The sequence below is a fragment of the Artemia sp. Qi Xiang Cuo genome, chromosome 4 (genome assembly GCF_049724085.1).
Source record: "Artemia sp. Qi Xiang Cuo chromosome 4, ASM4972408v1, whole genome shotgun sequence".
In the NCBI taxonomy this organism is placed as follows: Eukaryota; Metazoa; Arthropoda; class Branchiopoda; order Anostraca; family Artemiidae; genus Artemia; species Artemia sp. Qi Xiang Cuo.
In genome coordinates this window covers 10,480,133-10,507,098 of record NC_142797.1, presented here as the reverse complement: position 1 = coordinate 10,507,098, position 26,966 = coordinate 10,480,133, and the positions used below count along the sequence as shown (strand labels likewise).

General features: G+C 39.0%; 1 protein-coding gene across 3 annotated transcripts in view; it reads right to left on the bottom strand.

Moving 5' to 3' along the window:
• LOC148952773 (fibroblast growth factor receptor-like 1) overlaps window positions 1–26,966 on the bottom strand; it is a 217,272-nt gene that overhangs the window by 46,150 nt on the left and 144,156 nt on the right. The gene's annotated exons all lie outside the window — the stretch shown is intronic.

Here is a 26,966-nt window from a genome sequence, read left to right as displayed (position 1 = left end):
TGCCTGAGACTCTGGGCAGGTGAGGTGGGCACCTCCAAAAATTGTTCCCAACTTCCACTCTAGCCTTAGAACTTATTCACGGATACCTAAAACCGTCAACGGTTAGACTGTTGCCCTAGCGGTAACCATGCCATGCTCTACATACATACCAACAATATATTTTTGTTTTTTGTTTTCCGTTTTCACAATGGGGTCCCAATCGAGCTCATGTCCATCGTTTAGCATTCAGACCTTGACAGATAAGACCCAGATAGTCGGACCCCAACCCTCCAATCTGAACACTGACTAAGACCCCAATTTTGAGCCAGTGAATTTCAACCATTCAGGCTGGTGGACTAAGACCCCAATACTGAGCTAGTGGATTTCCACAATTCAGGCGGGTTGACTAAGACGCAAATACAGAGATAGTGGATTTCCACCCTTCAGGCTGGTGGACTCTGACCCTAATACTGAGCTAGTGGATTTCCACCATTCCGGCTGGTAGACTAAGACCCCAATACTGAGCTAGTAGATTTCCACCATTCAGGCTGGTGGACTGGGACCCAACAACATCGATTCTCAAGGTAAAAGTTTGAATCAAACACTTTTAGGATATCGAGTGTCCTTACTGAAAAAAACTACTGCATTAAAAAATAAATTAAATTTATCATACGACCTAAATTATTTCATCAGATACGCCAGCACTCATAAACGCTCCTTTTGAAATTCTGCTAACAACATCGATGCTCAAGGTAAAAGTTTGAATCAAACACTTTTAGGATATCGAGTGTCCTTACTGAAAAACTACTGAATTAAAAAATAAATTAAATTGATCATACGACCTAAATTATTTCATCAGAAACGCTAGCCCTCATAAACGATCCTTTTTTGAAATTCTGCTAACAACATCGATGCTCAAGGTAAAAGTTTGAATCAAACACTTTTAGGATATCGAGTGTCCTTACTGAAAAACTACTGAATTAAAAAATAAATTAAATTGATCATACGAACTAAATTATTTCATCAGATACGCCAGCCCTCATAAACAATTCTTTTTTGAAATTCTTCTAACAACATCGATGCTCAAGGTAAAAGTTTTAATCAGACACTTTTAGGATATCGAGTGTCCTTACTGAAAAACTATTGAATCAAAAAAATAAATTAAATTGATCATACGACCTAAATTATTTCATCAGATACCCCCTCTAAAATACCTTGTTCTTTATGTTAGAGTTTGACTTTTCATTCCCAATTAAATTAAAAAATAAGCATTTTCAACTAGAAATAAGGAGCATCGTTAAAAACTAAGATGAATGGAAATTATCTTCGATTCTGAGCATTTTTGTTTCCCCTCCAAATTGACCCCCCCCCACCCCTGTCCTCAGAAATGGGGGCACGAGGGGCCTCTGAGCCTTCCCTGTGAGGCATATCCCTTTTATTGTCGATTCTGAGTATTTTTGGTTTTCCCTCCAAAATTGACCCCCCCACCCCTGCCCTCGGAAATGGGGGAACGAGGGGCCGCTGATCCTTGCCCTTGAGGAAGATCCCATTTATTTTCGATTCTGAGTATTTTTGTTTGTCCCTCCAAAATTGAACCCCCCCACCCCTGCCCTCAGAAAAGGGGGAACGAAGGGCCTCTGAGACTTCCCCGTTAGGCATATCCCCTTTATTTTCGATTCTGAGTATTTTTGGTTTTCCCTCCAAAATTGACCCCCTCCCCTGTCCTCAGAAATGGGGGAACGAAGGGTCTCTGAGTCTTCCCCTTGAGGTAGATCCCGTTTATTTTTGATTCTGAGTATTTTTAGTTTTCCCTCCAAAATTGACCCCACCCCCCTCCTCTGCCCTCCGACATGGAGGAATGATGGGCCTCTTATCCTTGCCCTTGAAGCAGATCACGCTTTATTTTCGATTCTTAGCATTTTTGATTTTCCCTCCAAAATTGACACCCCCCCCATCCCCGGCCCTCCGACATGGGGAACGAAGGGCCGCTGAGCCTTACCCTTGAGGCAGATCCCATTTATTTTCGATTCTGAGCATTTTTGATTTTCCTTCCAAAATTGACCCCCCGTGCCCTCAGAAATGGAGGAACGAAGGGCCTCTGAGCCTTCCCCTTGAGGCAGATCCCATTTATTTTAGATTCTGAGTATTTTTGGTTTTCCCTCCAAAATTGACCCTTCACGTTAAAAAATTATCCAATCACTGTTTACCCCTTTTTTGCAAATGTCAATCAATGAATTCCGATTGTAAAAGCGTGTTTAACCATGTTACCTAACCCACAGTACAGCAATTTGATATGCGTAGCCTACTGCCAGGAACCAGTGGAGGGATCCTTGCTCGTAATTGCTAATCACCTTAACCCTTTTATCCATCGTTAAGTACATGCTCCAAAAATATTTTATTCAGAGACTTCACGTTAAAAAATTATCCAATCACTAATTACCCCTTTTTTGCGAAAGTCTATCAAACACCAAGGAACATAATCTCACCGAACAAGTCAAACTGTTTCCACATACTTCAAAAATGGAACTGTGGATAACACGTAAGTGATTAACAGCTTTCCCTAGAAAAACTTTCCAAATAATCAGTCTGATAATCTGCCTTGGTAATCTACCATGGAAAGGCGCCAAGGAACGTAAGGCAAGCAAATAACATGGAGATTCCTAGGGGCGTGAGCAAATAGCATAGGAATTCCTAGGGGCGTGAGCAAATCCAGACGAAGCATTCTACTGGTTTATACGACCACCCTCTCTATAAAATCTTTATATCCCCACAGGGTATAACGTACAACCCTTGCACTGAAGGTTGTGGGGGGGGGGGGGGGTAGGGGTCATTCACAAACTCATAGTTTCCGGACCTTTGAACTACACTGAACAAAATGGATATCTCAAAATTTTGATTGGATGTGTTTGGGGAAGTGATTGACGTGAGGGAGGGGGAGCTGGTTGCCCTCCGTAAGCTCTTTGGAAGTTCCTATGAGATTTTTTTCTATAAGAAGTGACTTGATCTAAAAAAAAAAAACAATATATTGTGCCCAAATCGTTCTTTACTTAAGCAGTCCTATCCTCAGAGAAGAGAGAAAGTAACAAAATGAAAAATAAAATAAAAAAAGGTGAAAAAAGAAAGATTTTTTCAGCCAGCTAACAATTAATAATACAAAATATAAGCATATATTTCGAAACGGACCTCCGCTAAGTCGTCTCCATTTCTAAACAAAAACAAAAAAGAGAAGAAAAAAAAAACGGGAATCAAACCTTTCAAAGTTTCCTGTACAAAGACAGACTAGACACACTTGAGTGTCTATTCTGTCTTTGTACAGGAAACTTCGAAAGGTTAGATTCTCGTTTTTTTTTCTTCTCTTTTTTGTTTTTGTTTAGCACTGAGGACGACTTGGCGGAGGTCCTTGTCGAAATATTTGCTTATATTTTGTCAGTAGAAAGGGGTCATGAGCTCGTGACAGTACAAAATTCGGTTATCAAAAGAACGTATCTCCTATCAGTATACCAAATAAGGGCATAGCCTCCCTAGGGAGAAAGATTACGTAATGGGGTCAATGACCTCTTTTTCCAAGATCGATTTATTTGATGTTTCTATGTGTAATAGCTCGGTGACGGAGCTTGCACCTGCGCATTGAATTCTAACGGGAACAATGTTATTGATCTGGGACTCGAGGAGGGAAGTGAATTTCCGAGAACTTGATTGCGTAATCGAAGGGGAAGTGGATTTCCGAGAACTTGATTTACATAATCGCTAGGGGAAATTATTGATTCACGAAGGGGAGAATTAAGAAACATTAAGGCTTCTTTAATCTTAGGTCTGAGGAAGGGGGGAATTAAGAAACAAACATGGCTTTATTGTTGTTTGGTTAGCTTAACCTGAGAAATAGCACCTGTGAACTTGATTTACATAATCGATGGGGGAATTATTGATTCACGAAGGGGAGAATTAAGAAACATTAAGGCTTCTTTAATCTTAGGTCTGAGGAAGGGGGTAATTAAGAAACAAACATGGCTTCATTGTTGTTTGGTTAGCTTAACCTGAGAAATAGCACCTGTGAACTTGATTTACATAATCGCTAGGGGAAATTATTGATTCACGAAGGGGAGAATTAAGAAACATTAAGGCTTCTTTAATCTTAGGTCTGAGAGATAAACATTCTTTAGGACAGAGAGAAAAATTAATATTCTATTTTTAAATAGGGCTTCATTGATCTTTAGTGTCAGGAATCATAATTGACATCACATGTTATCTTGGAATTATGCGGGAGTCTAAAGAGATAGAAATTCTATTTTTAAATATGGCTTCACGGAGCTTTAAGTCGGAGAGATAAATTGATATTCTAACGAAACCCTAATAGTTTAGCTAGGAAAATTTATGAGATGAAGAGATTAACGTAGGAAAGGGTTTCCTAGAAATTTGAAATGCGTTAGCGCAGAGATGCCACACAAAAGGAACACGCTGAAATTACGTTTAGGGATTATTTGGGTGAAACCTTTTTATCCATTTTATGGGATTATTTTGGCGAAACAGTTTGAGCCATTTGAAAGAAGATTTTAAGAAAGGTTTTAGAAGAGAATTTGAGGGTGAAACTCTGTGGTCGTTATAATACACAAGTTCCATTTGAACAGTGTTGTGAGGTCCTCTACCCCAACCCCAAAGGGTTCCGATCCCCCACCCCAACCCCGAAGGAAGCCCCCGGTACTCAAAGGTCCCCCAAGCTCCCAAAGAGCCCCAGCCCCCCAAACGCCCTCCTCAGACCCTCAAAGGCCCTCCTCTGGTCCTCAAAGGGACCCCGGACACCCAAAGGGCCCCCCGGACCACAGAGGCCCTCCCCCCGGTCCTCAATGGTCCCCCGGGCTCCCAAAGAGCCACCGGTGCCCCCAAAGGCCCACCCAGACCCCCAAAGGCCATCCCCGGGCCCCCCAAAGGACCATCGAGCTCCCAAAGGACCAACGGGGTCCCAAAGGCCCTACACCGGCCCCCAAGGTCCCATAGAGCCCCAGCCCCCCAAACGCCCTCCTCAGACCCTCAAAGGACATCCCCGGGCCCCCCCCAAAAGGCCCATCGAGCTCCCAAAGGACCAACGGGTCCCAAAGGCCCTCCACCGGTCCCCAAATGTCCCCCAGGCACCCAAAGGCCCTCCCTGTGCCACAAAGGCCCCCCAAGCTCCCACAGTGCCACCGGCGCCCCCAACGGCCCACCCAGACCCCCACAAGACACCCGCGGGCCCCCCAACGGCCCATCGAGCTCCCAACGGACCAACGGACCCCCAAAGGCCCTCCCCCGGCCCCCAAATGTCCCTCCGGACCCCCAAAGAGCCTCCCTGTGCCCCAAAGGCCCACCGGTCCCCAAATGTCCCTCCGGACCCCCAAAGGCCCTCCCTGTGCCCCCCCCCCGTGAACCCATCTTTCGTTGATGTGTGTTGTCTGAAACCTATGATTTGGGATGTGTAGTTTGCTACTTCAGGCTTTTCTGAGCTAAGGTTTTCTAGTATTTCGTAGGTGAATGTCGTCTGAAACCAATAGTTTGGGATGTGTAGTTTGCTATTTTTGACTTTTCTGAGCTAGGTTTCTTAGACTTTAGTTGGTGTGTGTTGACTGAAACCTATGATTTGGGATATGTAGTTTGCTATTTTTGACTTTTCTGAGCTCGATTTCTTAGACTTTCATAGGTGTGTGTTGTCTGAAACCTATGATTTGGGATGGGTGGATTGCTACTTTTGACTTTTCTGAGCTGGATTTCTTAGCCTTTCATAGGTGTTTGTTGTCTGAAAGCTATAGTTTGGGATGACTAGTTTGCTATTTTTGACTTTTCTGAGCTAGGTTTCTTAGCCGTTCATAGGTGAGTGTTGTCTGAAACCTATGATTTGGGATATGTAATTTGCTATTTCTGACTTTTCATAACCAGATTTTTTAGTATTTCGTAGCTGTGTGGTGTCTGAAACCTATGATTTGAGATGGTTAATTTGCTATTTTTGACTTTTCTAAGCTAGATTTCTTAGCCATTCGTAGGTGTGTGTTGACTGAAGCCTATGATTTGGGAGGTGTAGTTTGCTTTTTGGACTTTTCAGAGCTAGGATTCTTAGTCACTCATAGGTGTTTGTTGTCTGAAACTTCGAGTTTGGGATGAGTAGTTGGCTATTTCAGACTTTTCTGAGCTAAGCTTGCTTAGTATTTCGTAGGTGAATGCTGTCTGAAACCTATAGTTTGGGATATGTAAATTACTATTTCGGGCTTTTCTGAGTTGGATTTCTTAGTCTTTCATAGGCGTGTGGTGTCTGAAACCTATGATTTGGGATGTGTAATTTGCTATTTTCGACTTTTCTGAGCTAGGTTTCTTAGCCTTTCATAGGCATGTGTTGTCAGAACATTATGATTTGGGATGTGTAGTTTGCTACTTCAGGCTTTTCTGAGCTAAGGTTTTCTAGTATTTCCTAGGTGAATTGTGTCTGAAACCAATAGTTTGGGATGAGTAGTTTGCTATTTTGACTTTTCTGAGCTAGGTTTCTTAGTCTTTCGTTGGTGTGTGTTGACTGAAACCTATGATTTGGGATATGTAGTTTGCTATTTTTGACTTTTCTGAGCTGGATTTCTTAGTCTTTCATAGGTGTGTGTTGTATGAAACCTATGATTTGGGATGGGTTGTTTGCTAGTTTTGACTTTTCTGAGCTCGATTTATTAGCCTTTCATAGGTGTTTGTTGTCTGAAACCTATAGTTTGGGATGACTAGTTTGTTATTTTTGACTTTTCTGAGCTAGGTTTCTTAGCCGTTCATAGGTGAGTGTTGTCTGAAACCTATGATTTGGGATATGTAATTTGCTATTTTTGACCTTTCATAACCTGATTTCTTAGTCTTTCATAGGTGTGTGGTGTCTGAAACCTATGATTTGGGGTGAGTGGGTTGCTATTTTTTGACTTTTCTGAGCAGGATTTCTTAGCCATTCGTAGGTGTGTGTTGACTGAAACCTATGATTTGGGATATGTAATTTGCTATTTATGACTTTTCTGAGCTAGATTTCTTAGACTTTCATAGGTGTGTCCTTTCAGAAAATTATGATTTGGGAGATATAGTTTGCTTTTTGGAGTTTTCAGAGCTAGGATTCTTAGTCACTCATAGGTGTTTGTTGTCTGAAACTTCGAGTTTGGGATGAGTACTTGGCTATTTCAGACTTTTCTAAGCTAAGGTTTCTTAGTATTTCGTAGGTGAATGCTGTCTGAAACTTATGTTTTGGGATATGTAAATTACTATTTCGGGCTTTTTTGAGTTGGATTTCTAAGTCTTTCATAGGTGTGTGTTGTCTGAAACCTATGATTTGGGATGGGTGGATTGCTACTTTTGACTTTTCTGAGCTGAATTTCTTAGCCATTCATAGGTGTTTGTTGTCTGAAACCTATAGTTTGGGATGACTAGTTTGCTATTTTTGACTTTTCTGAGCTAGGTTTCTTAGACGTTCATAGGTGAATGTTGTCTGAAACCTCTGATTTGGGATATGTAAATTACTATTTCGGGCTTTTATTAGCTTGATTTCTTCGTCTTTCGTTGGTGTGTGTTGTCTGAAACCTATGATTTGGGATGGATGGATTGCTACTTTTGACTTTTCTGAGCTGGATTTCTTAGCCTTTCATAGGTGTTTGTTGTCTGAAACCTATAGTTTGGGATGACTAGTTTGCTATTTTTGACTTTTCTGAGCTCGATTTCTTAGCCTTTCATAGGTGTGTGTTGACTGAAACATAAGATTGAGATGAGTGGTTTTATATTTTTATCTTTTCTGATATAGTTTTCTTCACACAAAAAATTACACACACACACACACACACACACACACACGAACACTTACACACACACACACGAAAAAAAATGCACACACACAAGATAAGACCCAAACAAACAAACACACATACGCACAAACAAAATAAAACCCACACGCAAAAACTTACACCCACACGCAAAAACTTACATGCACACAAAAACTTACATGTACACAAAGAATTACACACACACTAAAACTTACACACACACAATAAAACATACACACACACACAAAAACAAACACACACACAAGAAAACTAATTCACACACACACACACACACACACACACAAACACACAAAAAACTTACACATGCACACGAAAACTTACATGCACATAAAATCTTACATGCACACAAAAACTTACAAACACACAAAATCTTGTGAGTTTTCGTGTGTGTGTGTGTAAGTTTTTTGTGTGTGTGTGTGTGTGTGTGTGTGTGTGTGTGTTTTTATTTGGGGGTGCGTGTGTGTGTGATTTTTTTCTGTTGTAATTTTGAAGTTTTTTTTGTGTGTGTTTGTGTGTAAGTTTTTGTTTATGTGATAGTTTTTTCGTGTGTATTTATGTTTTCGTGTGTGTGTGTGTGTGTGAGTTTTTTATTTTTGTGTGAGTTTGTGTGTGTGTGTGTGTGTGTGTGTGTGAGTGTAAGTTTTTGTGTGCATGTAAGTTTTTGTGGGATTGTAATTTTTCGTGTGCATGTGTCTTTTTTTGTGTGTGTGTGTGTGTTTGTAATTTTTTGTGTGTGTGTTAGTTTTTGCGTGTGTGTGTGAGTTTTTGTGTGTGTGTGTTTTTGTTTGTTTGTGATTTTTGTGTTTTTTGGTGTGGGTGTGTGTGTGTGTGTGTGGTTGTGTGTGTTTTTCTGTATTTTTATGTGTATGTTTGTGTGTTTGTGTTTTTTTTAGTTTGTGTGTGTATGTAAGTTTTTGTGTGCTTGTATGTTTTCGTGTGCTTGTGTAAGTTTGTGTGTGTGTGTGTGTGTGTAAGTTTTTGTGTGTGTGTAAGTTTTGGCATGTGTGTGTAAGTTTTAGTGTGTCTGTGTGTGTAATTTTTCATGTGTGTGTGTGTAATATTTTGTGTGTATGTTTGTGTAATTTTTAGTTTGTTTGTTTAAGTTTTCGTGTGTGTGTGTTAGTTTTTGTGTGTGCGGGTAATATTTTGTGTGTGTGTAATTTTTTGTGTGATTTTTAGATTATATTTGCATTTTTTTTTTCTTGTGCATGATTTATTTTTTTTTGTTTATTTGTATTTGTTTGTTTGTGTGTGTGTGTGTGAATAAGTTTTCGTGTGTGTGTGTAAGTTTTTGTGTGTGTGTAAGTTTTTGCGTGTGGGTGTAAGTTTTAGTGTGTGTGTAAGTTTTTGTGTACATGTAAGTTTTTGTGTGCATGTAAGTTTTTGCGTGTGGGTGTAAGTTTTTGCGTGTGGGTGTATGTTTTTGTGTGCGTGTGTGTGTTAGTTTTTGTGTGTCTAAGCTTTTGTGTGTGTAAGTTTTGACGTGTGTGTGTGTGTAAGTTTTCGTGTGTGTGTGTGTAGTGTGTGTGTAAGTTTTCGTGTGAAGAAAAGTAGCTCAGAAAAGACAAAAATAGCAAACCACTCATCTCAATCATAGGTTTCAGTCAACACACACCTATGAAAGGCTAATAAATCCAGCCCAGAAAAGTCAAACATAGCAAACTACATAATCCAAATCATAGGTTTCTGAAAGGACACACCTATGAAAGGCTAAGAAATCTAGCTCAGAAAAGTCAAAAATAGCAAACTAGTCATCCCAAACTATAGGTTTCAGACAACAAACACCTATGAAAGGCTAAGAAATCCGGCTCAGAAAAGTCAAAAGTAGCAATCCATCCATCCCAAATCATAGGTTTCAGACAACACACACCAACGAAAGACTAAGAAATCTAGCTTAGAAAAGCCAGAAATAGTAATTTATATATCCCAAATCAGAGGTTTCAGACAACATCCACCTATGAACGGATAAGAAACTTAGCTCAGAAAAGTCAAAAATAGCAAACTAGTCATCCCAAACTATAGGTTTCAGATAACAAACACCTATGAAAGGCTAATAAATTAAGCTCAGAAAATTCAAAATTAGCAATCTACCCACCCCAAATCATATGTTTCAGACAACACACACCTATGAAAGACTAAAAAATCCAGCTCAGAAAAGCCCAAACTAGTAATTTATATATCACATATCATAAGTTTCAGACAGCATTCTCCTACGAAATACTAAGAAACCTTAGGTTAGAAAAGTCTGAAATAGCCAAGTACTCATCCCAAACTCGAAGTTTCAGACAACAAACACCTATGAGTGACTAAGAATCCTAGCTCTGAAAAGTCCAAAAAGCAAACTATATCTCCCAAATCATAATTTTCTGAAATGAAACACCTATGAAAGGCTAAGAAATCTAGCTCAGAAAAGTCAAAAATAGCAAATTAACCATCCCAAATCATATGTTTCAGTCAACACACACCTACGAATGGCTAATAAATCCTGCTCAGAAAAGTCAAAAAATAGCAACACACACACCCCAAATCATAGGTTTCAGACACCACACACCTATGAAAGACTAAGAAATCCGGTTATGAAAGGTCAAAAATAGCAAATTACATATCCCAAATCATAGGTTTCAGACAACACTCACCTATGAACGGCTAAGAAACCTAGCTCAGAAAAGTCAAAAATAGCAAAATAGTCATCCCAAACTATAGGTTTCAGACAACAAACACCTATGAAATGCTAAGAAATCCAGCTCAGAAAAGTCAAAAGTAGCAATCAACCCATCCCAAATCATAGGTTTCAGAACACACACCTATGAAAGACTAAGAAATCCAGCTCAGAAAAGTCAAAAATAGCAAACTACATATCCCAAATCATAGGTTTCAGTCAACACAGACCAACGAAAGACTAAGAAACCTAGCTCAGAAAAGTCAAAATAGCAAACTACTCACCCCAAACTATTGGTTTCAGACAACATTCACCTACGAAATACTAGAAAACCTTAGCTCAGAAAAGCCTGAAATAGCAAACTACACATCCCAAATCATAATGTTCTGACAACACATACCTATGAAAGGCTAAGAAACCTAGCTCAGAAAAGTCGAAAATAGCAAATTACACATTCCCAAATCATAGGTTTCAGACACCACACGCCTATGAAAGACTAAGAAATCCAACTCCGAAAAGCCAGAAATAGTAATTTACATATCCCAAACTATAGGTTTCAGACAGCATTCACCTACGAAATACTAAGAAAGCTTAACTCAGAAAAGTCTGAAATAGCCAACTACTCATCCCAAAGTCGAAGTTTCAGACAACAAACACCTATGAGTGACTAAGAATCCTAGCTCTGAAAAGTCCAAAAAGCAAACTACACCTCCCAAATCATAGGCTTCAGTCAACACATACCTACGAATGGCTAAGAAATCCAGCTCAGAAAAGTCAAAAATAGAAAATTAACCATCTCAAATCATAGGTTTCAGTCAACACACACCTACGAATGGCTAAGAAATCCAGCTCAGAAATGTCAGAAAATAGCAACCCACACATCCTAAATCATAGGTTTCAGACACCACACACCTACGAAAGACTAAGAAATCCGGTTATGAAAAGTCGGAAATAGCAAATTACATATCCCAAACCATAGGTTTCAGACACCACTCACCTATGAACGGCTAAGAAACCTAGCTCAGAAAAGACAAAAATAGCAAACTAGTCATCCCAAACTATAGCTTTCAGACAACAAACACCTATGAAAGTCTAATAAATCGAGCTAAGAAAAGTCTAAATTAGCAATCCACACATCCCAAATCCTAGGTTTCAGACAACACACACCTATGAAAGACTAATAAATCCAACCCAGAAAAGTCAAAAATAGCAAACTACATATCCCATATCACCGGTTTCAGTCAACATACACCAACGAAAGACTAAGAAACCTAGCTCAGCAAAGTCAAAAATAGCAAACTACACATCCCAAACTATTGGTTTCAGACAACATACCCCTAGTAAATACTTGTAAACCTTAGCTCAGAAAAGCCTGAAGTTGCAAACTAAACATCCCAAATCATCGGTTTCAGACAACCCACATCAACGAAAGACGGGTGCCCGGGGGGGGGCCCCCGGGAGGGCCTTTGGGGGTCCGGAGGGACATTTGGGGACCGGTGGGCCTTTGGGGCACAGGGAGGGCCTTTGGGGGTCCGGAGGGACATTTGGGGGCCGGGGGAGGGCCTTTGGGGGTCCGTTGGTCCTTTGGGAGCTCGATGGGCCTTTGGGGGGCCCGGGGTGTCCTTTGGGGGTCTGGGTGGGCCTTTGGGGGTGCCGGTGGGCCCTTTGGGAGCTTGGGGGGGCCTTTATGGCACAGGGAGGGCCTTTGGATGCCTGGGGGACATTTGGGGACCGGTGGAGGGCCTTTGGGACCCCGTTGGTCCTTTGGGAGCTCGATGGGCCGTTGGGGGGGGGGGGCCCGGGGATGTCCTTTGAGGGTCTGGGGCGGGCGTTTGGGGGGCTGGGGCTCTATGGGAGCTTGGGAGACCTTTGGGGCTGGTGTAGGGCCTTTGGGACCCCGTTGGTCCTTTGGGAGCTCGATGGTCCTTTGGGGGGCCCGGGGATGGCCTTTGGCGGTCGGGGGGGGCATGGGGGGCGCCCGGTGCCTCGGTGCCCCCCGCGGGCCCGAGGGCGCAGCGGGGGCCGGGCCTCGGGGGTCGGGGGGGCCGTTGGGGGGGCGGGGGGCCCTTTGCGGACCAGAGGAGGGCCTTTGAGGGTCTGAGATGGGCGTTTGGGGGGCTGGGGCTCTTTGGGAGCTTGGGGGACCTTTGAGTACCGGGGGCTTCCTTCGGGGTTGGGGTGGGGGATCGGAACCCTTTGGGGTTGGGGTAGAGGACCTCACAACACTGTTCAAATGGAACTTGTGTATTATAACGACCACAGAGTTTCACCCTCAAATTCTCTTCTAAAACCTTTCTTAAAATCTTCTTTCAAATGGCTCAAACTGTTTCGTCAAAATAATCCCATAAAATGGATAAAACGGTTTCGCCCAAACAATCCCTAAACGTAATTTCAGCGTGTTCCTTTTGTGTGGCATCTCTACGCTAACGCATTTCAAATTTCTAGGAAACCCTTTCCTACGTTAATCTCTTCATCTCATAAATTTTCCTAGCTAAACTATTAGGGTTTCGTTAGAATATCAATTTATCTCTCTGACTTAAAGCTCCGTGAAGCCGTATTTAAAAATAGAATTTCTATCTCTTTAGACTCCCGCATAATTCCAAGATAACATGTGATGTCAATTATGATTACTGACACTAAAGATCAATGAAGCCCTATTTAAAAATAGAATATTAATTTTTCTCTCTGTCCTAAAGAATGTTTATCCCTCAGACCTAAGATTAAAGAAGCCTTAATGTTTCTTAATTCCCCCCTTCGTAAATCATTAATTTCCCCTCGCGATTGTGTAAATCAAGTTCACTCGGGCTCTTTATCATTTTAAGATAACAAAACAACAATGAAGCCATTGTTGTGTCTTAATTAACCCCTTCTTCAGGCCTAAGATTAAAGAAGCCTTAATGTTTCTTAATTCTCCCCTTCGTGAATCAATAATTCCCCCTAGCGATTATGTAAATCAAGTTCACAGGTGCTATTTCTCAGTTTAAGCTAACCAAACAACAATGAATCCAGGATTGTTTCTTAATTCCCCCCTTCCTCAGACCTAAGATTAAAGAAGCCTTACTGTTTCTTAATTCTCCCCTTCATGAATCAATAATTTTCCCTATAGATTATGTAAATCAATTTCTCGGACATCCACTTTACCCTCGATTACGCAATCAAGTTCTCAGAACTCCACTTCCCCCTCGAGTCCCAGATCAATAACATTGTTTCCCGTTAGAATTCAATGCGCATGTGCACCCTTCGCCCCGGAGCTATTACACATAGAAACATCAAATAAATCGACCTTGGAAAAAGAGGTCATTGACCCCATTACGTAATCTTTCTCCCTAGGGAGGCTATGCCCTTATTTGGTGTACTGATAGGAGATACGTTCTTTTGATAACCGATTTTTGTACTGTCACGAGCTCATGACCCCTCTCTACTTTTGTCTTCTTCATGGTTCGCTGGCTGACAAAATCCTCGTTTTTTCACCCCTTTTGATTTTATTTTTCATTTTGTTACTTTCTCTCTTCTCTGAGTTTCGTTTGTCATGTATAGCCAGTGTGGTCTAAGAATGTATTAGCAGTCCTATCGCGCTGTCTATGATATTTGGTCTTGAGATTTCACTTATACAGGAATGGAAGTGCCGATTAGACCAGGTAAACCCCCTCCCCCCCCCTAAAATTCATCCTATGGGTGCCAATGCTTCGGATAGTGTTAGGCTTTAATTTGACTTTCTTTTTCTCTGCCAACTTCCTTTTTTGAAATCATTTTTTTAAAATTAGTTTATAGTTCGATTTCGTATGACGTAGCTATTGTATTCGTTAATATTAGGGGTATTTTTAAAGTAGATTTCAGTTTTTCTACTTAAGAATTAAGTTGTTGTACTATAACTGAAATTTTGGACAAAATTTTAACATTCAAATTTTTCGAACAGCCATAGTTTTTTTTTTTTACAATAAATATTTTAAAAACACTTGCTATATAATTTTAGGTGAATGGGCAAATGGATTGTTATTAATGGGGATAACATGACCCCTTACAACTCTTGGAGAGAGGTCTGTAAGTCATGAAGTTTGTCCATTGTTTACGAATAGTATTTGCTATTGAGAAGTAGACACACATTTCAAGGGGGGCGGGTGAATTTTCTCCTGGGAGGATTTCCTACAGGGAAAATTTTCTGTGGGGAGGGAAGTTTCTGGGAGCTGAACTTTCCAGGAGAAATTTTACACTGGGATAATTTGCTAGAATTCCTATACAAAAGTATTTTTATTTGTCTTACCGACTGAACTTTAGATGTGGAGATGTTAAGGTGACTCGTACAAGGGAAGTTTTTGGTACCTATGAATTACGTGAGCCCACCGCTATATCAAACAGTTCGTGGTAACGAACTGTAAGTAAGGAGCGACCCGGCTCAATGGTAACCGAAACTCTAAAAAACCAAATTTTGATACCAATAGACACATCAAAAGAATTAGATTTTAATGCTGATTTCAAATATATAAGTTTCATCAAGTTTAACCTTACCCATCAAAAGTTACGAGCCTGAAAAAAATTTAGCTTATTTTCGAAAAAAAGGGGAAACACCCCCTAAAAGCTATAGAACCTTAATGAAAATCACACCATCATATTCAACGTATCAGAAAACCCTACTGTAGAGGTTTCAAGCTCCTATCTACGAAAATGTAGAACTCTCCATTTTTTGCTAAAAGAAAGATCACGGATGCGTGTTTATTATTCTTCCCAGCGGTAATCATATTCAACCAATAGTCTTAGAATAGCGTAGAAGGGCTCATGTGAACGGAAATTAAAGTTCTAGTGCCCTTTTTAAGGACCAAAATATGGAGGGCAACTAGGCCCCCTCCCACACTCTTTTTTCTAAAAGTCACCCAATTAAAATTTTGAGATAGCCATTTCGTTTAGCATAGTCGAAAATCTAATAAAAATGTCTTTTAGGATGACTTAATCCCCCACAGGTCCAAGAGAAAGGGCTGCAATATATGAACTTTGCCCACTCCTTACATTTTGTTTTGGTTTTTTGGAATTATACAGAAATTTTCAGGAAGGATTTTTTTCTGGTGGCGGGCGGGGGCGGGAGGGGGGTGTTACTCGGGAGAATCTGTCCGTGGAGGATATTTCTTTGGGGGAAGGGAAATTTCTATGAAGGGGGCGCCGGATTTCCAAGCATTATTTAATAAACGATCAGAAATTAAATAAAACAAACAAGTTTTTTCAACTGAAAGTAAGAAGCAACCATAAAACTTAAAACGAACAGAAACTATAATGTATATGAGGGGATTCTCCCCCAAGTCAATACCTCGCTTTTTACGCTACAGTTATTTTAGTGCTTTCAAAAGAGCTATCTATTCTAATTAAACGGCCTTTGTGATTCAGGGGTTTGGGAATTAAAACATTTTTTTAACTTTTAACGTAAAGAGCGTGGTATTGACTAAGGGGAGAACCCCCTCATATACGTTATAACATATACGTAATAAAAAAAAACAATAAAAAAAAACAAGCGATACGGCTCAATAGTAATCGGAACTTTTAAAAACGGAATTTTGATGTCAATAAATGTATCAAAAGAATGGGCTTATATTGCTGATTCTAAATATATAAAATTTTTTTAAGTTTAGTATTACTCATCAAAGGCTACGAGCCTGAGAAAACTTACCTGATTTTTTAAAGAGGGGGGAAACATCCCCTACAAGTGAAAGAATTTTAATGAATATCACACCGTCAGATTCAGCGTATTAGAAAACTCTATTACATAGGTTTCAAGCTCATATCTGCAAAAATCTGCAACTTTGTATTTTTTGCTAGAAGAAAAATTTACGAATATAGAAGTTAGTTGCGTAAGTTAATTTGTAAACTACGTCGTAATCAAATTTAGAGACAGCCATTTAGCAAAAGAAAAGTAAAGTTTTTATGCAAATTTTGTTTACTTATTCAATGACGGTGAGCCAAAATAAAAGCTCCATTAACTAAAAAACGATCAGAAATTAAATAAAAAAACAAGTTTTTTAAACTGAAAGTAAGGAACGACACTAAAACTTAAAACAAACAGAAATTATTCCGTATATGAAAGGGGCTGTCCCCTCCTCAACGCCTCGCTCTTTACGCTAAATTTTGACTCTGTCTCACAACTTTATTTTTTAAAACAATAAGAAACTTTAGCGCGAAGAGCGAGGCCTTGAGGAGAGGACAGCCCCTTTCATATACGGAATAATTTCTGTTCGTTTTAAGTTTTAATGTCGTTCCTTACTTTCAGTTTAAAAAACTTGTTTTTTTTGTTTATATTGTACAAGGAATTACTAATGGATACCCGTCAAGCGGGTATTTGCAATAGAGAAATGGAATACAAAGCGTAATTTTCATTGCGATACAATGTTTAAACTGTGGTTTTTGGGGTTTGGGGGGGGGGGGGGTGTACCTAGGTTAGGCTACGTATTTAATATATGCTATGGTTTACCCCCCCCCCCACCTTAATGTGCAAATATATAGCCCAAATTTGTTCCTAAACTAATATATATTTATCCTATCTTATTTCATTAACATTAACAAAACTTGAATTATTTCGTGGACCCGCACAATGCATAAGTACCGAAGTAATTACTGGGTTGGAATTGTATAGTGTCTTTCTGCAGATGGGGCGTATTTTTCTTGGGATATACTTTCCAGGTGAAACTTTCCGTGGGAGCAACTTTCAACTAGGGGGTGGGTGAATGGGGGGGGGGGGCTTTTTGATGGAAAACTTCCACGGAGGAACTACCAAAGCGTAAAACTACTACAAATCCCTTATAAAAAAAAATATCAATAAATAAGTTAACCCAAACCGAACAGAAATTACAATAAATAACCGAGCCAAACTCGGTTATTTAGAACATAATTTGCACTTAATTCCGAACACAATTTGCACTTAACTGAAAACAAAATGCATTTAAATGTTCTCACTTTCTTGAATTATAATAAATAAAGAAGTATTAAGGCTTTAAGGAATAACTATAAGAATATGTATATTAAACTGACAATCCACTTTTTTTTTAATAAATTGCAAATTATGTTCTAGTTTTGAGAAGACGTGGACAAGGCCGTACCCAGGATTTTATTTTCGGAGGGGATTTTACTCAAAGATTTTTTTGGGGGGTGGGGGGGGGATTACACCAAAAAACCTCAAAAAACGCATACAAAATTTGCTGATATCCATTTTTGTCATGTTTTTACGAGTCAAACAAACATTTGAGTGAGGAGTCAAACCCCCGGCCCCCCCCTCTGGGTACGGCCTTGGACATGGGGGTTTATAGCCCAATCTTTTTAATTTTTGCACGTTTTGAGTTTGACTTTGTTATCTATTGCAATTTCTGTTCGTTTTGGGTTTCATTTATTTATGGATTGTGATTTGTGGCCACAGTTTATATAATTATCAAGTATGATCTTTCCCTATCTCACCCATTATGAAACCCCAGACCTAGGTGCGAGTGCTCCAACGAACGTTCTTGCAGATAGAAACATAGGCGACATCAGATCTTTTCATGGGTAGACAAGTCAGACTGTGATCTAATCAGAAACACGTGGAAACCCGCTATTACAAACAATGCACTTTGTTGGAAACAATCGGAAATAGACTAACCCGCTAATGCAGAAAGAAGTGGGAGGAGCTTTTTGTTCGCACCGAGAATGAAGACCAGAAATGATCTGCGATAAGCTTACTGGATAATTATATGAACTGTTTTTGTGGTAGTTTTACACTTGGAAGATAAGAAAAACAAACTCGTAGAATTTGACAACGCTTTCGTCCGTAAAAGCTTAAACAATAATAATTTGTTGGTTCCCAAAGCCAATTATCCTTTCAAAGGAAAACTAAACCTTCTTAAACTTTTGGTGCCATATGTTTTTAGCTTAATTTTGATGATTTTTCGCCTAAATTTTTTCTTCTTCTTTTTTTTGAATTTGGTGCCCGCTACTGCCAAAAGTCGCAGAAGTTCATATGGAAGTCCTTTCAACAAAAATGGATTTTCGATTTTTTAAGTTTTTAAGATACTTATGGTGTGTAAATTACACTTTTTCACTTTCCTTAAATCGTCTCAACGAAACTAAAAAATAGACAACTCAAATAAAATTCTCAAATTGTGAAAACCTTATTTTCCGCAGGGAGGGGGGGGGAAAACGCCTAGAATCCAACTGTTATTCATATCAATTTTCATTCTTCCCGTAGACATCCTTTAATATACACGTTCCTTAGTTTACCGTTTTATTAAAGGAATTTTTTCGTGTTACATTTCATTACAACCAAAATAGCAAAATTTCGATAACTACGCAATAGGACGTTATGAACCAAAACAACCACATTTGTTTCTCAGCTTCTTAGGGCAATAAATCAATGAACAATGTTGAAACTCTTCAGATCTCTCCAGCCTTCACGGACTGGGTGCTTTGTTTGAGAAAACTTCTACCCGATTTTGACAGCATACTCCGATTCAAAATACCTCTGCAACCGCTCTAGATACTGTGTTGATTTGCGTAACAAATCTTTGTTTCCATTTAAAATCAGGAGTCCAAAATAGGGGCCTGAGTGCAGGGTTGTCACCCCTTGTAAAATTTTACTAGATCTTGTAAAAAGCATATCCACCTTGTAAATCTAGTAAAATGGGGGTCAGATCTAGTAAAATCAAACAAATCTAGTAAATTTTTGCCAAAATCTAGTAAATTTTTTAACCTCATCTGAAAGCATTTTGTTGGGAAAACGTACCGGAGGCAGTTGACTGTTGTCTTACTGTTCCTATTACATTTATTCTGTGGTCCCAAAACACGACAAACTGCTCACGTCCTTCGGCGTGAAATTCGACACTTTTGAAATCTGTTTTTTTTAATCAGGATCTGGGCTTATCGGATGTGAATTTTTCATTTTTTAATTACGGTAGTTAGGCCATTAGTCATAAAAGGTATTTTGAGCCAAGGCTTCACGTTTGCTGGCTGAATGTCTGTTAAATGTTTTTGGAGTGACACCTTTGTGATTATCCTTCTCTTAAGTCTCCTCTAGGCTAGTTGTATTTCCATATAATGCTCCCTTTCAGGGATGGTCTACAGGCTAAAATATTTCCCGGTAAGGTATTTTGAAGTACCTATCTCCATTTCTCCCTCTAGTGGGTCCTGACCTTTGATGACCTTTAAAAATCTATGAGTTATAGAAGTGAAACCTAGCAAAATAGATCTTCTGCTTAAATAAATTACAACAAAATTGTTTTCAGCTTCACAACTTTGCTCAATCACACTTTATAAAGTTTTAAAGATATGCAAATACATTTCCTAAGTTTTTAAATTAAAACATTGATATGACTTAAAATTCTACTCAAATAACTAAAATTGCGTTTTCAGAGCCAAAACCAGAAAAAAAGAAACTGATAACTGAAAATTAAGGTAAAATATTCTTTTGTCAAAATTTCAATGGGTATACACCTGCCATGTGGGCAAATTTCAGGACCCTCTAGAGAGAGAAGGAGTGGAGGTAAATACTTCAAAATACATTCCCAGACATACTTTAGCCTGTAGACCCAACCCTGAAAGTTTCATTTTCCTAACCCAACCCCCTTTCCAAGACACCCAAAAGTAGCTAAAGTAGAATTTTACTAAATTGAACCCTCAGTCCAAATATAAAAATCATTTCTCGTGGAAATTAATTCCAGAAATTTAAAAAGGCCTGGAGATTCCATATTTTCAGATAGAAAAACCTATTTTCAGTTTAGTTTTTGGTTTACTTGGAGTTCATGGTCTTGGCCACCACACCTACAACCCTGTAGCCCAGCCTTGCATCCCTTTATACCCCTTAAAAGCTTCATTTATAGAATCTAGAGGATGAGTTTACACTGGAAATGATTGCTATGTTTGGATACAGCATTAAACTCTGAGTCAAATGGTATGAATATTTCCTAGATATATCATTATCATCCTATATTTGAAATTAACCAAAAACAACTCATTTCTCAATCTATGTTATTCAGTAACATGTACTGTAAAGTTACAGAAATGCTGCCCAGTAGATACAGGATATGAAAAACTCATTTTTTAATGTCTATTCTGGTTCTATCAGGCCTGGTTCTAATCTAATCTGGTTCTAATCTAATCTGGTTCTATCTGGTTCTAATCTTGCTAATCAGCACCATTATCAAACTGGGCTGGACTGTGTTCAAGAATCAATAGCAATTTTGGAAAGCATTGTTTTGCAGGAATCCGATTAAATTGCATCTACATCTGCCACAGTCGATCTGGCGGAGGACTCAGAGACTCGTGGGAAGTCTGTTGGTCACAAGTCTAAGAAGCTGCACTATGCACAGAAGTTTTGACCAGAGTGGTTGACTGATTCAGTGCTGAAACCTTTCCTTATTCAATCGCCAGACGGAAGCAAAAAGGCCTATTGCAGATACTGTCAGCAAAAACTGATGGGAAGTTTGACTGTCATGAAGAATCACGCAACTAGTTAGCTTCATAAGAAGAACGTAAAAGCAGCATTGGGACAACTGACAGTTGAGAGAGCAGTTGGTAACGAGCAAAGGCAAGAAAAAAAGAACAGTGATAGGATGGTGCCAGCTGCTGAATTACGCCTTGCAGCGTTGGTTGCAGCTGAAAATATCCTTTGACAAAAATTGATACTTTGTTCCCGTTTTGAAAGTCTTTTGGGGATTCAGCTACAGCCAAACATACTGAAATGAAGCAAAATAAATTGACTGGCATTATTAAAAATGTTATAGGATTTCATGGCAAGGACACTTTAGCATATGTTCTTTAGAAGAACCTTTTTTCAATAATCACCGACGAAATCACAGACAGATCATATACAAAGTCCCTAGTTGTTATTGTGAAGTATGTAGACAGTGAGAATACCGTGAGGGAAGAATTCCTGGCACTACTAAAGGTGGACGACGCAACTGCAAGTGGGCAAAAGGATCTGAGAAAGTACTTTAAGAGAGTTGATGTTCCATTAGAAAATATGATTGGGCTTGGTCTAGATAATGCGTTGGTCAATATGGGGCACAAAAACGGCCTCAGAGCCCAGCTGCTGCGTAAAAATCCGCAGCTGCTTGTCCTTGGTTGCACTTGCCATACTGCTGCATCGTGTGCTTTTTCTGCAGCGAAGCACTTACCTGCTGAAGTCGAAATTTTCGTGAAGGAACTCATCAACTTCATAAGCGCAAGCCCTAAGAGACAGTTGGAACTGAAGGTTTTCCAGGAGTTTTGTGAAATTGCCAACCACAGACTTCTGCAGATTAGCAACACGCGCTGGTTGTCGCTTGAAGCCAGAATTAACAGATAACTTGAACAGATTAGCCTTGCATTTCTATCTGACAGAGTTGTCCCTAACATCGTCAGACAGCTCTGCAAGGGATAAAGCCAAAAAGCTGCTAAGTGCGATGGATATAGGCGTGAATCAGGCCTACTTGTACTTCCCCTCGTATATACTGGCAAAGTTCAACCTTGAGTTCCAGTCATGTGGAACAAGGATTTATTGCATTTTGAGACGTACCCATGAGCTTTACTTGTCTACTCTGCTGTGTTTCCTTTGTCCTGAGAAGCTCAAAGGTAACTTTACTTCCCTGAACGTGAGCAGTCCTGGAAACTTTTTGAAGCTTGAAAATGTTAGACTTGGGATGAATACTGAGTTGCACCTTGCAAGCCTGTCAGTGGAAGATTGACGTCACTGTGTGCAAGCTATTCGAAAAGCCTGCCTTGCTTATCTTATTGAACTTAATAAGAATATTCGTACTAGGATAAGACTGGATGAACCTGTTCTTACATCTTCAGAACTTCTGGATCCGCTGAAAGCTATGAGCAACGAAAATGTCGCTTTCACCTCTTCTACAGATGTTTCAACATGTTGCTGTTACAGAGTGCAGAACCGAAAGGGAAATGGTGAAGATGCTGGAGGACCTTAATAGTGAGTACGTAGAAATCCAAATTCAAAGCGAATTTCTTTCAGAAATAGTATCAGAATCAGATTTGGTGTCCTCCTACGTTCTGGAAGATGTTTACCAAACTGAAAGATGGTAACGGGAAAGCCAGGTTCAGAGTGTTCCCCAAGTTTACGTTGACCCTTTCTGCTTTATCCAATGCTCCAGCTGGTGCAGAGCGGCAGTTTTCCAGTTTAAGTATTATCAAGGCGAATGGACAAAACCAATTAAATATCAACACAGTTGTAGCTCTCATGCAGTCCAAGCAACTCTGCCTCAGAGACACAAGATGTGTTTTGGAGTGGGAGATTCCGCCCACTCTGATAGATAGATGCAGAAAATGGAAGATGAACGCGAACGAACCCGGTCCCTGGGAAACAGAAGAGGGTGCCGGACCGGCGGTTAAGCTTTGAAAAAGTCGAACTTGGTCTGTCGAATCGGGCTTTATTATTATTATTGTTTTTTACTTAGAATTTCATTTTTGGTGGTCGTTTTTGTTTTTTTTTTTTTCAACTTAAATTTTTTTGAAGGTTATTTGTAAGTTTATAATGAAACAAAAAACTTTCAGAAAAGTTGGTTAAACTATGGAGTAAGGCCGAGCCTGTCGAAAATTAGGAGTCTGGAAGAAACTATTTGGACCTAATGAATAACTAGGAACACATTTCTTACATATTTGAAAGCAAATAAGCCGAATGGCCAAAAAAAATCATATTAAGATATGATAAGAGTCGCACAAGCAGAAAAAAAAAATACGCACTAGATAATTTTTATTTTTTTTTTAATTTCGATGAAAAAAGTTTTTAATAGGTTTCTCCCGCAATTGCGGTTGGCGGGGCGAACGCGGGAACACGCGCACGTTTTTGGCAACATCTAGTAAAACGGAAGCCAATCTAGTAAATTTTTTCGCCCAAAACTAGTAAAACCCAAATCGTCAGAGTGACAACGCTGCCTGAGTGACACTAAAGGCCTAGGCACACGTAGCTGATTTCGGGAACTGATTTCAGCATCAGTGGACAAGCGATAGCGGTAAGAAAAATTTGGTTGAAAGAAAAATTTATTGCGCAAAATATTCAAAACAAAAAATCATGGACACAAATAGTCAACTGGAGTCTATTAATAGTTACTTGATTAATCCTAACTTAGTTCTCAGTTTAATTCTCAAGCTCATTAGTCGGGTCTTTCACCACAGATACCTCTGGCTGACTATTTATTTGTATCCCTATTTTTTGGTGATGATCATGATGAAAATCAGCGCTGATTTTGTAAATCTGTTGAAAATTTTTCAACCTCAAATCGACACCGATTACCTTTAAAATCGGCGCTGATTTGGAAATCGGTTCCTGAAATCAGCTACGTATGCCCAGCCCTTAACTGATAAAATGTAAATAATGGTGAATGAATTGAAAAGAGGTGCTAGAAGATTGCGGTTGAAGCTTTATTTCGCGGTAACGAAGGATGTATTTGACGTGGAATAGAATGTAACCAATTGAAGGGCAAAGATACATGATACTTTCTACTGGCCGAACCAAAGAGGAAGCAAGGGTCTAGGACAGGGCTACTTTCGGGCCATTTTAAACCGAGAAACTTACATTTCCTGTGCTAAATTCGAGATCAAGCTTCAGGTATTAATCTTGTGAACTTCTGAAAGTTTCTGAAAATGTTCAATAGTTCGACTGTTGTTAAATATATCATCCATACATGAAGCAGGAGAGACATTGATGCCAATCAAAATATAAGAAGACGAGCAATGTTCACAAGACTCAACAAATTAATTGTTACACAGAACAGAAGAATAAACTGGGCCTTGACCGGCTTCTTTTCAGACAGCAATCCTTTTATTCCAGGATGCCGGATGCTTCTTGGATTATTGGAAAACAATATGCTGATGAATTTGAAGGCAATAGCACATATCACAGAAAGTCTTAATAAGGTAATGATTTACGCCACTTTTTTCGGCAAAAACAAACATTGCCGCATAATCAAGGGCGTCCAAGGCAAAACTGATATCAAGTCCATTCAGACATAGGGGAGAACTAAAAAGTCTGGCAAAGTGGCAGCAGCAGAAAGTGTCTCGGAACACGCCAATCCATACTGGAAGCCACATTTATGAAATAGAACGTATCGCTTATTCTCAAACTTATTTATAAGAACACATTCAAAAAGTTTGAATACAGAAGATGAAATGATAATAGGCTAGAATGAAGTACACTTAGGAAGGGTGTTTCCTTTTAAGGATTAGGTCTGACAAATTGGTATGAATTATTTCCTTCTCAAAACAACAAAGGAACAATACCCAGGGCTTGGATCATCCGGATGAGTAAAGTTAAATCCTGTATGAGATTAAATAAAAAAAACAAGTTTTTCAAACTGAAAGTAAGGAGCGACATTAAAACTTAAAACGAACAGAAATTATTCCGTATATGAAAGGGGCTGTCCCCTCCTCAGCGCCTCGCTCTTTACCCTAAAGTTTTTTATTGTTTTGAAATATAAAGTTGTGAGACAGAGTCAAACTTTTGCGTAAAGAGTGAGGCGTTGAGGAAGGGACAGCCCCTTTCATATACGGAATAATTTCTCTTCGTTTTAAGTTTTAATGTCGCTCCTTACTTTCAGTTTAAAACACTTGTTTTTTTTTATTTCATTTCTGATCGTTTTTTAGTTTATGCAGCTTTTATTTTGGCTCACCGTCATTGAATAAGTAAACAAAATTCGCGTAAAAACTTTACTTCTCTTTTGCTAAATTGTTGTCGTTAATTTGGCTTCTGACTTAATTTACAAATTAACTTACGTAACCGTAGTCAATACCCTGCTCTTTAAGCTAGAGTTCGCATTTTGTTCCAACCCTTTAAAAATGACCTCTTAATCACAAAGGCCGTTAATTAGAATAAATAGCTCTTATGAAAGTACTAAAAAATCTTTGGTTTAAAGAGCGAGACATTGACTAGAAGGCGAACCCAATCATATAGCTAATATTTTTGTTTGTTTTAAGTTTTGATGTTGCTCCTTACTTTCAGTTGAAAAACTTGTTTTTTATGTTTAATTTCTGATTTTTGTTTTAAATAATGATGGAAAATCCGGCGCCCCCTTCATAGCCATGTCCCTTACCCCATGAAAACTTCCTTCATGAAAAGATCCTCCCATATAACCCCCAACCCAACCCCACCCCCCACTACCAGAAAAAATTCCCCCTGAAAACGTCTGTATACTTCCCAATAACCAATACTATATGTTAACATCGGGTAAAGTTCATAATTTCAGCCCTCCCCCTGGGGGCTTCGAGGGATTAAGTCCTCCTAAAAGACATAGTTATAATATTTTCGACCATGCTGAACAAAATAGCTATCTCAAAATTCTGATCGGGTGACTTTGAGAAAAAAATGAGCGTGGGAGGGGGCCTAGTTGCCTTCCATTTTTTTTTGTCACTTAAAAACGGCACTAGAAATTTTAGTTTCCATTCCAATGAGCCCTCCCACGATATTCTAGGACGACTGGGTCGATACGATCAACCCTGAAAAAAAATAAACAATAAAAAAAAACAAAAAAAACAAATAAACACGCATCCGTGATCTTTCTTCTGGCAAAAAATGGAAAATTCCACATTTTTGTAGATAGGAGCTTGAAACCTCTACAGTAGGGTTGTCTGATACGCTGAATATGATGGTGTGATTTTCATTAAGGTTCTATAACTTTTAGGGGGTCTTTCCCCCTTTTTTCGAAAATCAGCCAAATTTTCTCAGGCGCGTAACTTTTGATGGATGAGATTAAACTTGATGAAACTTACGTATATTTGAAATCAGAATTAAAATTTGATTCTTTTGATGTATCTATTGGTATCAAAATTCCGTATTTTAGAGTTTCGGTTACCATTGAGCCGGGTCGCTCCTTACTTACAGTTCGTTACCACGAACTGTTTGAGAAACGCCTTCATGCTTTATTTGCAGACTGGTAATCCTGTCGATGCCAGAAGAGGCTTCAGCTTCAACCTTGGTATCATTCAGTTTTTATCTCCATCTCTCTGTCTTTCCCTGTCCTTCTCTGTTAGTCTTAATTACATAATTAATTTTTATTGTTTTGTCCATTATTATTTTCTTATATTTTATTCAGCAAAACATAAATACTATGAATGCAATTACAAATCATATACGAAAACGAAAAGGATACTTTGCCAAAATATACCCATGACAGAAAAAAAAAAGAAGTATTGAAATAAATGACTAGAGCTTACAAGAGAGGTTATATTTAGTAACCTCTCCTGGAATCTAAAATCACTTTGTATAAATTTCATTAGTTTCAGCCCGTTTGTAAACAAAATTGATTACGAAATTCAGCTAACTTCTCTCAAAGTTTTGTTTCTTCTCGAAAATTATTGGAAAAAATGTTGTAGTTAATTGAGATAATTATGTCAAAAATTGATACAATTAATATACTTGATTTTCAAATTACATGTTAAAAATAAAAAATGGTATGTCCAATGCATCAAAAAGTATCGCTTTTAAATAAAAATTGTGTCCAGTAAGCTTCTTTGAAGTCTTAACTTTAACTTAATAATCCATTTTTACTAAAAACGTTTCTTAGCATCGGTATTTATGACAATAA